Source organism: Tamandua tetradactyla, chromosome 12 (assembly GCF_023851605.1).
Source record: "Tamandua tetradactyla isolate mTamTet1 chromosome 12, mTamTet1.pri, whole genome shotgun sequence".
Taxonomy (NCBI): Eukaryota; Metazoa; Chordata; class Mammalia; order Pilosa; family Myrmecophagidae; genus Tamandua; species Tamandua tetradactyla.
Genome location: NC_135338.1, coordinates 35,395,698 through 35,407,977, shown reverse-complemented (window position 1 = coordinate 35,407,977; position 12,280 = coordinate 35,395,698). Strand labels below are relative to the sequence as shown.

The following is a 12,280-nucleotide window of genomic DNA, read 5'->3' as shown; positions in this document are numbered from 1 at the left end:
GAAAAGTGCCTGCCCATAGTACTATATTAGTGTTTACTAAATGATTAAAAAATATGCCAGAGTCTACATTTTATGTATATAGAAAGAGAGACTCATTTGAGCCTCACAGCAGTTTTAATGGGGTAAATACTACTGCTAATCCCATTTTATGGAAAAAGAAACTGGGGCGAAGAGAGACTGAACAAGTTGTCTGAAATCACACCACTAGTACGGGTAGAGGTAGGATTTATGCTCTCCCCACCACTTAACCAGTGTACCATATGCTGATGTTGCAAAAGGGACAGGGAGGAGCTAGATTTCACTTTTTGGGGGTAGCTGTAAAAATGGGGGAAAAAAACTCAGCATCCTCAGACAGACATTTAGGAAGAGACTACGCTAACCTTTGTCGGACAGCACCCTCCTCCCTCGAACCACTCTTCTCTCCATCCTCTGTTCTGGAGGCCAGAATCCAAAAGCCTTGGGTCCAAACCCCAGGTCCAGCACATCCTAGGTCTGTGAACTCAGGCAAATCTCCCAGCCAGGACAGCCTCTCTGTCCTCCTACGTCCAAAGGTAGGCAGGGTCCCCGTGAGAATTAAATGCACAAACACCCGCAAAAACCTGTGCATATAATAGAGGCCAAGAAAAACCTTACTGTCCTCCTTCCTTGGAACTCTAGGAAAGAGATTTGACCTCTTTCCAATTCTCTCTTCTCAAAGCTCATCTCATCAGAAGGAAGAAATAAGGATAGTGGTGTGCCAAGGGTGGAGCAGTGAGCATGGTCTGCCCAGTGCAGACAGTAAAGGGGTAGTTTCTTACAAATAATTTAAAAATAATGATGAAATGGAATGAAAGTCAGTCTGCTTTTTATTATTACAGTGAGCTTGCAATTCTAAACCCACCACTGATCAAATACTCCTCTTTGGAAAAGATCTTCTTGGCCTAGGTTGCAAGTGCCTGCACTCAAAGTGGACCACTTCTACCTCTCCACCTTGGGAAGCCACGCATGGGAATTCCATTTGGTGCAAGGTGCATCTGCTCCAGTGAGGGGTCTTTGCTTGGGTGGCAGGTGAGGGCCTTTGCAGGAAACAAGTAGCAGAGGTAGGAGTGGCTCTAGGATCACAGATGACAACCCATTATTTATCACTACAGAGCAAACATCCCAAAACAAAGTGGCTTAAAACAACACCCACTTTGTTGCTTATGATTCTGCAAGTTGGCTGGGCAGGACTCAGCTGGGACAGCTCATCCTTGCTCCCTGTAGTTTGGCCGGGCTTAGCCTGTGGCTGCAATTTGGACTGAAAGATCCCAGATGGCCTCACTCTCGGGCCTGGTGCCTCGGCTGGGATGACTGGAACACTGGGACTTTTCTTTCCTTATGGACTTTCATCCTCCAGGCCCTTTCTCTCCACATGACCTCTGAGCCCGGATGACCCAGACTTCTTAACATGGGGGCTCAGAACTCTAACAGAGTAAAAGTAGAAGCTGTAAGGGCTCTTCAGACCTCAACCTGAAACTTGAGCCACCTCACTTTTGCTGCAGCCCTAAGGCCAGGCCAGATTCTGTATGGGAGGGAACCACACCAAAGTGTGAATTCAGACAGGCGTGATTCATCAGGGGTGATTTTGTAACCAATCTACCCCACCCACGGTGGCGCCATCTTGAAACTGTGACTCCCCTACACTTGGAGCATGGCCAGCCCTGTGCAGCCAAGATTCTCAGTCAGGTCTTCCACAGCCTTCCCCCAGCACCCTATCTCTGTATAAGGCCTGGTCTCCCTAGAACCCTTCCAGCCCCACTTTCAGAATAACCCTTTCCCACCTTTTCCAATTCCCATTAAAATTTACCCGCAGGATCCGACTGACCGTGCTGGTCTGTGCTAACCTGTGGTCCAGCGTGCTCCTAAGCCTCAGTCAGTCCTCGGCCTGCCCTCTCCCACCTCCCAGGCTGCCACAGTGGTCCTCTTGAGGCAGCACGTTTGTCCAAAGGAGCAGCTCTCTTGGTGACATTTCCAGGCATGGTGGTGAGCAGGTGAGACAGAGCTTATTAAGCAAGGAAGGGCTTGACATCTCCTGGCCACCCCCAGGCAGCTCCTTGTTCCTTGACTCTACGGCAAATGCCAAGAATGTGCTGTTACCAGTGGGAAGCCTCAAGTTGTCTGGCGACTTAGTGAACACTCAGCCTAGAACACTTTAGGAGGGTTCTTTCCAGCTGCCCTGGAGCCTATTTGATCTGTTCCCTCCCCTGAACTCCCTTCAGAGCCACTAACAATAGCAACATAAACAAGTCCTCCCCTTCCCGGATTTATGCGGAGGCTTTGGGGAGCCATCTCTCTATGTGGAGGGTGCTGCTTTCCAAAGGGACCCCCAGATTCTTCTCAGCAACCCGGTGCTCTAAGCTCACCTGTGAGGCCCATTAAGCAAAGCCCTTCCCACCCTCCTTAGCATCGCCGCCCTCCTCCTTGCTCCAAGCTGCACCCGAGTGTGTATATCTATTATAAGAAGGGGGAGAAGAACCCAGCAGTATGTCACGGGAGTGATAATTACATCCCAAACTCCCATCATGCCGTCTGCTGCTGACCTCTCACCCTTCCTCTCTTTTAATCACCCCCCAGCATCACTCACTCTGACAGAGCAGCAGCACCAGCCCTGTGACCTGTCAGCCTGGGGACATGACTTATAGGGCCTCGCAGGTGGACAAAGGGAAGGGAGATAGGCCACATAAATCTCCTGAGTGAATAAAAGAGAGTAATGGAGTGCGCTCCCCAAGCCTGCGCTAGCAGGTTCCTGTGGTCTTGTTATTTGGCGCAGAGTTACGGCGGTGAGGAAGCAGCCCAGGCTGACATGTGGGTCCCAATCAACCTTGCCAAAGCCAGCAGACTCCACACAAGTCCCAATGTCATGTCTATCCCGAAGTCCCCTGGGAGGGCAGCAAGACCGCAGACACCTGGCTCTGAGGCTGGTTTATTTCACCCAATGAGGGGAGGAAAGAAAGGAGGAGAACCAGCCTCAAGCCACACAACCCCTGGCCTAACCCTTCCTTGGATGGGGCCCTCTGAAGATCTCAGTCAGGAGCTTCTTCCAGACAGTGGAGAGGTCAGGAGTGTTGCCAGGCCAGGAACTCTTCCTGAGTTCTAGAAAGATGCCATAGGGCCCGGCATCTCCCATGTGTTGAATGGTTACCTGGAAACAGAAGGCTTTGATGGGGATGACCTCACAGGTTGTGTGCGGGACTTATCAGGGCCTTTCTAAGCTTCACTGATTGGCTTGAAGGAAACTGCCCCCACAAAGGCTTGAGAAGAAATAGAATTCTGATGATCTGGAAGCCCTGACTTAGACAACACATCCCTGTGGGTGGACCCTGGGTCTGGATGAGATGATAATTCTGAAACACATGTAGTAATAAGACACCAGTTGGTTTCCACGTCCTTATTTACCTACTCCCCGAAGCTAGTCCAGAGGCTGCAAGTTGGGGCCTAGAAGCTAAATGCGGCCCAAGGGGGTCTTTTATTTGGTCTGTATTTGTCTCATCAAATTAGAATTAGCAGGCCTTTCTCTAATTCTATTGCCTCTCTCCAGCTTCACAGGCTTTCCAGGCATTTCATCTCCTCCCAGCTCTAGTCATTATTATGTCACCTGCCATTTTTTCTTCTGCTACTCTCAGAGATCCAAATGGACAATCTCATCCTCTGTGAGATTTTGTTCACTTTGAGAACTTGAAGACACTTTGTCAGGCCTATCAGGTTCCATGGCTGAGCCAATCAGAACTCTTTCTTTCACAAATGACAAAAACCCAACCCAAAAGTAATTTACTGGCTCACGAAACTGGAAAAATCTAGGTTTAGGCAATGTGGGACCCAAGGGTTCAAATGAGGTTCTCAGGAGCCTGTCCCTGGATCTTGGCCCTGCTTACCTCTGCACTGACTTGATTCCCAGGCAAGTTCCCCTGATTCAGTAGCCCTTGGCAGACCCAGCCTAAATGCCACCAGCTCAGCAAGCACAGCTGAGACACAGCCACTCTTTCCCGATAACTGGGAAGGGCTCTCTCTGGCTTGGCTTGGGTCACATGTCCACCTCCAAACCAGTCCCTGTGGTCAGGAAGAGTGGGTTGGGGTGGATCCTCTAAGGGAAATCATGGTGCATGGTGCTATTTCCAGAAAAAGAGGGAATGGATGAGGGACCAAAACAACCATTGTCTTTTGCAGTTGCCATGGTTTCAGGATGCATCCCTTCCTGGCAGCTATCCCTGACCACCCTCTTGTGTGCTGCTCTTTCCCTGTGGGGTGTAGTTCGGGAAGGACACCCTCTCGTGTGTGGTGTGAACAGTGAAGAGTGGGTGCCATGCTTTCCCCACCGTGCATTCTGCTTTCATCACACGGACATGGACCTCATTTGATCTTAGGTGACCACGCTGCAGTTTTGACAGTCCCTACCCCTGCAGGTAACTAACACACCCCTTTCATCACATGTACTGTCATTTAGCCACCCGTCTTCCTTCTTGAGCTGCTATAGCAGAATATTGGTGTTTTTTTAAAACAAAGATGCATGGTTTTATTTATAATTCTGTTCAATTTCAGCTTGATAGTTTTAACTCTATCATTTGAGCTCGTCGGAATCATTTTACGTATGATAGCTTTGGCAGTCTTAAACTGTGGTCAAAAGAACATGTATTTTCTATCCAAGTTTTTAATTTAAACAGAGTCTTGTGGCCTGCCACATGGACCCTCCATCTAGGCTGACGTCAATCCAGTGATCAGCCCTTTTTGGTGAGAATAATAATACTGATCCCATAAGATTGTTAGGATGATTAAAGGGTTAACATTTGTAAAAATCTTAGAATAACACCTGAAAGATGGTAAGTGATATGAAAGTATTCGCTATACAAACCAAACTGATACTTGACAGATCAAGAGATAGGAGCTAAAATGGTGCTATTATTCAACCCACATTTTTGTAGCAGTTATCATGTCTAATGTGGGAGGTTTTATCAAATACCTTGAAATGCAAAAACTCTGTATCTCTGGCCTTTCCTTCATCAAACTTACAAAACAGGGAAAATGGGGTTGGCTGCAATATCCATTGCTGTCCTATTGGGATCACCATACAGGTTTTCATGAGTTCCAAAACCATCTGTTTGATAAGCACCCTCTGTTCTAAAACTATTTAGGACCTTCAATCATATCAGTCAAGAAATTTGGGACAGGGCGGGCCACGGTGGCTCAGCAGGAAGAGACCCGGGTTCAATTCCCAGTGCCTGCTCCTGAAAAAAAAAAAATGGGGACATATTAGTGCCTCCCTCCTTGGGGTCAAAGTTATGAGTCAATCAAGAAGTGCAAATTCAGTTTCCTTCAGGCCCTATGGTCAGAACCATTCCGTAGATCTCTCACCAAGCTAAACCATGGCCTCTTGCTATAAAGGAACACTTCTGCATCAATTGAAAATGCTGTGGCATACAGGTAACAAACACTCAGCTACAGTGACTTAATCGTAAGGATTTGTATAGCCCACATAAAAAGGAATCCAGTGGTGACAGGTCATAGGGCTGGTTTGGCAACACAACTGTATATGATGGACTCAGATGCTGTTCTGCCATCTTTAGCTGTTGGTTTGTAACTCCTAGTCACAAGATAGTTGCTGCAGCTCCAGGCATCATGGCCTTTCTTCAAATCACAAAGAAAGAGGGAAGGATCTGCACCAATATATTCTCTTTTCTGATCCTTTCAGAGAAAAGATCACTGGGAAGTAAAATATATTTTCTAGAAGTCCCCCAGTAGGCTTCCCCTTCTTGCGTCTATCAGCCAGAAATAGGTCACATGGCTGATCCAAGCTGCAGGGGATACAAGGGTATATCTGTAGTGCATAGAAAAATGGTGAAGAGATGGCTGCTGGGTGATCAATTGACAGGGCCTGCCACAGTGTTCATGGCAAGATCATAAATTGTATTTATCTAACCCCCTCATAGCCTAGATATTGGCACTGGAAGTAACCATAAATTCATCTTGTCCCACCCTCTCATTTGGCCATGAGAAATCAGAGACCTAAAGATCTTAGTAAAGATCACCTAAGATCAAATGAGGTCCATGTCCATGTGCTGAAAGCAGAATGCACCAACGGTCACACAGTTAGTGACTTGACAGTGTCTTTGTTCATAAAATGATGATACCAATAGTTCCTGTCTTATGAGGTTGTTATGATGATTAAATGAGTAACTATTTGTTAAGCTCTTAGAACAGGGTCTGGCACAATATCAGTACTATGAAAGTGTGTGTTAAGTAAATATGCAAACAAGCAAACAAACAAACTGGGACTTGAACCCATATCTGTAATCACTGTGGTTTTCAAACAGTGTGCCGAGGTATCCTGAGGGCACAGGAGCACTCAGAGAGGTCTGTAGGATGTTTTAAAATTTCTGGGCAAATACAGCAATACCTGACATCTGTTAGGCATCAGCATACTACCATCTTAGGGTCGTTCAATTTCAACATTAGAATGTGCTTCAGCCTTTTCATCGTTAACAAATCTTTGCGAGCCCAGGTTTTTGGTGGCTCCTGTGATAAATATCAATGTGGAAGTGGAAATGAGGGTAGCAGGGTGCAATCTGATTCCAAGGTCTGAGAAGCTGCACTGCCCGGCGGGCATCCATATCCCAGAGGAATGTAATTGGAATGAACAATAAAATAAAACTAATCTTTCCTTTAAATATATGTGATTATCTTTTCAAATGGCTAACCGGTTAAGACATATATACACCTCTGTTATTTACACCTAACCATGTAATGAGCAGTACCTTTAGATGTTTGTTTTAACTTAGGGGCTTCATGAAAAAAATTACTGAGATGCGAAGACACTACAAACAGAGAAAGTTTGGAAACCTCTGTTTTTCTACCAAAATGCTCTTTCTTCTACTCCATTGTCTCACTATTACCATCTGACATGTGTCCACCCAAACCTCCTGAACGATAAGGGTAAGGAACATGGGGAGGTTCATTTCAATAACTGAGTTATTCAATGACTGAATTCATTTCTGCCCAATGCAGAGCTTCCATCAGCTGGGTGGAGAGAGAGAGACAGGAGTCAGAGAAGAGGACTGTGAGGACTGAAGCTGGTGGGATGAGTGACAGGTGGCAGGGTGGGGTGGGGGTGGGGCTACCTTAGACTGAGCTAAAACTATGGGATTCCGATTCCGAGGTGCAGTCAAGCAAAGCCCAGGCAGGCGAGGGTGGGGGTGGGGGTGGCGGTGGTGTAGAGTATTGCAGGCAGATCCAAAGTCTGCCTTGACTTTCGCTGTGCTAAGAGTCAGGCTGTTGGCCTAAAGGGTCTCTCCTGCCTAGTTCAAGCAGGTCCAAACTCAAGGGTCCCTTTCTCTATCTGAAGCAGCATCTGGATGCCAATGGGAGTTCCCGCGGTCATTTCTCCGCCTGCCCTGCCCTGGCCCGGAGCAGGGTAGGCTCAGCCGAATGGTTCCCTTCTTGCTTGGAAAGGGATTGCCACCCAGTCCTGGGGTAAGAAAGGGAAAGAGAGAGAGAGACTGTCCCTCCCAGCCTCACCAGCTGGGCCAGGGCCTCTGAAAAGCTGCAGCGCGCAGCCCCCCTACCCTCCCCCCATCTGCCGTTTAACGATGATGGAAGCTGCTGTCAGTGCGTGGCGACAGTAATAAACACTCTTCTTAATAACACAGGGTGTACCTCTTATTAAAATGAATGGACTCCCACGGCGCAGCCTGGGGCCGCACGGCTGGCAGCCAGCCGGGGACAGCAGCCCACAACTAGAGCAGTTTATCTGCTGTGATTACTGGCAGGACATGGCAGTGAGGGATTCTGGGCCAGGCTGCCAAGGGTCCATGCCCAGACCCAGCTCAGAGGGACATCCACATGCCTCTTCCCAGAAGGTTCCTCAGTATCTCTCCAGACCTCACGTCCAAAAACACACCTGCTCAGATCCAAGTGGATTTATACACAGCCATCCAAGTGTACACACGCACATGCACAGCTGGAGTTGACACAGAAACTCTGAGATAGAACCCATATATGACTGATATGGAAAGAAAGTAGCAAGAGAAGCAAGGGTCCAGCGTGCCGCTATGCCCTCACTGGGGGCCCAGGCCACAGGTATGCAGGAGAAATGGGGTCAAGTGTGCAAATGACGCAGGCTTTTAGAGCAAGGATCCGTGTGGAAGGCAAGGATCCAGAGCTCAGAGAGCACATGCTGAGTTGCCTGGGGAAGTTCCAGGCACCAGGGATGATGTATCTGACAGTATTTGAGGTCAGGGAGACACAGGTCCCTGGCAAGACCCCATGGGCTTATGACTTCATAAAAAAACAAGCAATTATTCCTATTATATGCTCTCATGGCACTATCGCATTTGAAAAATTATAATTCATCATTTTACGGTTAGTTATTTAGTTTGTTGAAGGAATGTGTGAATGAATAACTGAGTGGGTTAATGAATTAAGGGGACGTTTTGCAGGGGAACAGAATGCTGCATGAGGACCTTTCAGAGAATTCTCATGCACACAGATACACACACAAACACACGTATTCATGCTCAGTTACACATATGCACACAAACAGGTACAAGCACACGTGCACACAAATGATCACACTTGCACACAAGGCATGTACACACATGTACAGACATGCAGAAATACACATGCATAGCATGTGCGTATGCACACACCCACACATCCACTCACTCACATCTGACAAACCCCTTCCTCTAGCTGGCTCAGTTACAGTAGTGGAAACAAATACACTGTCCTCAGTTCAAGCAGCCGACCCAGGGACTTTGCTTTTTGAGTTATGTTTCCTTTAAAGAAATAAGGTGGTGAGGTAGCACATCGTTGCAAATATAATTAACAGCACTGAATTATATATTTGAATGTACTTAAAAAGAGAGACTTTAGGTTGCATATAGATATTATTAGAATGAAAATTTAAAAACAAAATAACAAATCATAGGAAGTTACATCACAACAGGGAACCCTAATGTAAACCATGGACTATAGTTAATAGTACAATTATAATGTTATTCTTTCATCAGTTGGGACAAATGTTTGACACTAATGCAAGGTGTTAATCATAGGGAGGGTATATGGGAACTCTAAATTCTGCATGATTTTTCTGTAAATCTACAACTTCACTAATTAAAAAATATAAAATAGAAGGTAAAGGTGTTTTTGTGAAGTCCCGAGAGAAGGCGAGACAAAGGGACATGGGGAGATCCCACACCTTCCTTCAGGCCCCAACAGGCCTGCTCTTGGTTACATTTAGGCCTCACCAGCTGAGACCCTGCCCTCCCAGTCTGCAGAGCCCAGCAGATGTTTCCACACGTGGAATTTTCTTGTTCACAGTGACCCCAGAGGCCCCTCCAGGATTCTCCAAGAGGAGAGGCCTCTCCACAAAGCAGTGCTTCAAACTCCATCCCATGGAACTCAGAAGTTCCATCTAAGGAGGCAGTGGGGAGGCAGGGAGAAAGTGTGTGTGTGTGCGCATGTGCACATGTGTGTGTGTGCGTGTGCATGTGCTGTGCGGGGAGGGCTGGGCTGCAGGCTCAGGCCCGGCTGCAATCAGGGCAACTCTGCTTTCCCATCCCGAAACTGGTGCCACACAAAATAATTTGTCAAATGGTTCTATCATTTGGAAATAAATAAAACCCTGAAAACCAGGGACTAGTCTTGTGTATTTGTTTGCTAGGGCTGCCGTAACAAATCACCCCACAGTTGACGACTTTAATTTTTTCTCCCATAGTTCTGGAGGATAGAAGTCCAAAGTCAAGGTGTCAGAGGGGCCCTGCTCCTGCCGAGGGCTCTTGGGAAGGCTCCTTCCTGGCTTCTCTTGGCTTCTGGTGGTTGCCATCAACACTTGGTGTTCCTTGGCTTGTAGAAGTGTCACGACCTCTGCCACCCACTGGCCATTTTCCCCGAGTATCTTCATGTGGCCTTCTTATAAGGATGCTAGTCATCAGATTTAGGACCACTCTAACCCAGTATGACCTCATCTTAAGCAGTTACATTTGCTAGGATCTGTTTCCGAATAAGGTCATATTCTAAGGTTCAGGCGGACATGAATTCTGGGGGGGGGGGGGGGGGGGGGTACAATTCAACCCACCTCACTCATCTCAATCTAAGCTGGGCAGCCTCTGAAGCTGGGGAGATAGGGTAAAATATGAGTAAAATCAGCAATTTCAAAGCTTCTCTGAGCATATTTCGTCTAACCACCTCCCACCGCCGTCCATCCTATCACAAGCTCCACTTTATAAAGGAATGGAGGCAAGTTAAACACGTTTCCTCAGGCCCCACGGATAGTAAATAATAGCACCAGGATTCACACCCAGATTGTCCAGCCCCACGGTCCAAGCTCTCGACCACCACACACTGTCCTTGGAGGTAGCAGGTGCGTGAACTTGGCCTCATGAGCCTGAGGTGTGACCAGCCAAGGCCACTTGCCTGGTGTGCATGAAAGCTGTTGCTTAAAAACAAGGCTGCTCAATGGGAGAGATGGGCTCACATCAACCTCCTAACAGGTGATGAATATTCTCGTAGATGTCTTTTGGGTACATGTGTATGCATTTCTGAGAGGTATGTTCCTATAAGTGGAATTACTGAATCGTATGTTCAGCTTTAGGGAAGCTGACAAACAATTTTCCGAAGTGGTTCTATCAATACGCTTTCACCAGCAGTGTATGATATTTCTGCTTGCTCCGTGTCTTCACCAGCACTTAATATTTTCCATCTTTTTCATTTTGGTGGCTGATACTGTGGCTTTGCTTTGCATTTTCCCGGTGAGTAATGAAATTGAGCATCTTTACATTGACACGTTCTTTTTAATCTTTTACTTACGCACCCACCCCTGGTAATCTTAGTTCATTTAAAACAAAAATGAGTAAGGCTAAAAAAGCTGTTAACATAAGCAGCATTGGAATTTGAGCCCAGGGCAGGATAGCTTTTCAAAACCAAGAAAGAAGTGATAGTGATTGCAGTGAAGTGAGAGAAAGTGAAGGGATGAAGGAAGTGATGCTGAGCTTTTGATTCTTTCCCATCTCCTCCCTCCCTGGAAGACCATCTGACTCTTCCTTGGGGGTGAGAGAAGACTAAGATTGGGAGGACCTTATTTATAGGCTATTCTGGGCCCTCAACACTGTCTCCACCTCCTCCACCCCCACCTGGGGGCTTCCCCTCACTTGGGCACTGTATCAGGTGTGTGCCTGTACTGGGCACTCAGGGTGCCGGTGGAGAGATGCTCTTGTCTATCACTCCCCCTCCGGCTCCTTGGCCCGGCCTTGATCCCATGGTCACGGGCAGAGAAAGGGGCAGCCTAGAGCTCTAGATAAGCTCAGCTCCCAACAGCCTGGGACATTCTCCACCTGTGCACAGGGGCTGGGGCAGGACTGTCGCCCAGCCCTTCCTGCAGGAAGCCGCAATCTATGCTATTCTCTGCAGCAGCATCTCTGCCCGCGGGGCTGCGGCACATGACACGTCTCATTCCGGACCCCTCAATCTTTCCCATTAGCTGAGATCTCAGGTTCAGAGCACAAACATCGCCGCCTGTCACTGCTACCGCACGTCAAACATCAGCTGGGAATGGTCTCGTCTCCTTCAATCCATCACACAGGGTTTCTATTGCTCTCGCTCCAAAACCACTCTGGGGGCCCTTCCCCCAGCCTGGGGCCCAGGGGATTTGCTGGATTGAGAGGTAGGAGGAGAAGGCAGTGGGGAAAGGGTGGAGGGCTAGGGCCACGCTGAGCTGAGCCCAGCAGCTGAGGAACCCAGGCTACACCCAGGGCAGGCCTGCTCCTATTGCTTCTGAGGGGGCAGAGGAGAAGGAGGGAGCAGAGGCCGCCCCTCACCGCCTCCATGGCCTGGGATCTGTGCCTGCTACCTTGGAAGATACAGTGATTCTAGTTAGAAGTGCAGATTCTGTGCCCCATCCATGGGCATTCATATCCTCAGCCACTGGCGTGGGACCTGAGATTGCATTTTTAACAAGCCTGCTCCATGTGATTTTGAGCCTCTGAGCCCCACGTTGAGCAGCTTTGCTGGTGGAGTACTATATCAGTTAGATGACTCTAGTTACACTATGGTAACAAACAGCCTCCAAACCTCAGCGGCTTAAAACATTTCTTGCCCAAACTCTGCGCCCGGTGTAAGTTGGCAAGGAGGCTCTGTTCAGCTGAGGTTACCCAGAGCCTCAGGCCGAGAGAGCCCCATCTCCACCAGATCTCTATGATCACCAACAGGGTCTCACATCAGCATATAAATGCTCCAGCCTAGAAGCAACATGTAGCACTTTTGCCCATGGCCATTG

The 12,280-nt window shown here is 47.9% G+C and overlaps 1 long non-coding RNA gene across 1 annotated transcript; it reads right to left on the bottom strand.

Annotated features, from left to right (window-relative positions):
* Window positions 1–886: 886 nt before the first annotated feature.
* LOC143651301 (uncharacterized) lies at window positions 887–4,146 on the bottom strand. Its single transcript, XR_013159956.1, has 4 exons — window positions 3,891–4,146; window positions 3,013–3,160; window positions 1,863–2,085; window positions 887–1,091 (listed from the first exon to the last, which is right to left on the bottom strand). It is a non-coding gene; the product is annotated as an uncharacterized LOC143651301 (long non-coding RNA).
* Window positions 4,147–12,280: the final 8,134 nt, after the last annotated feature.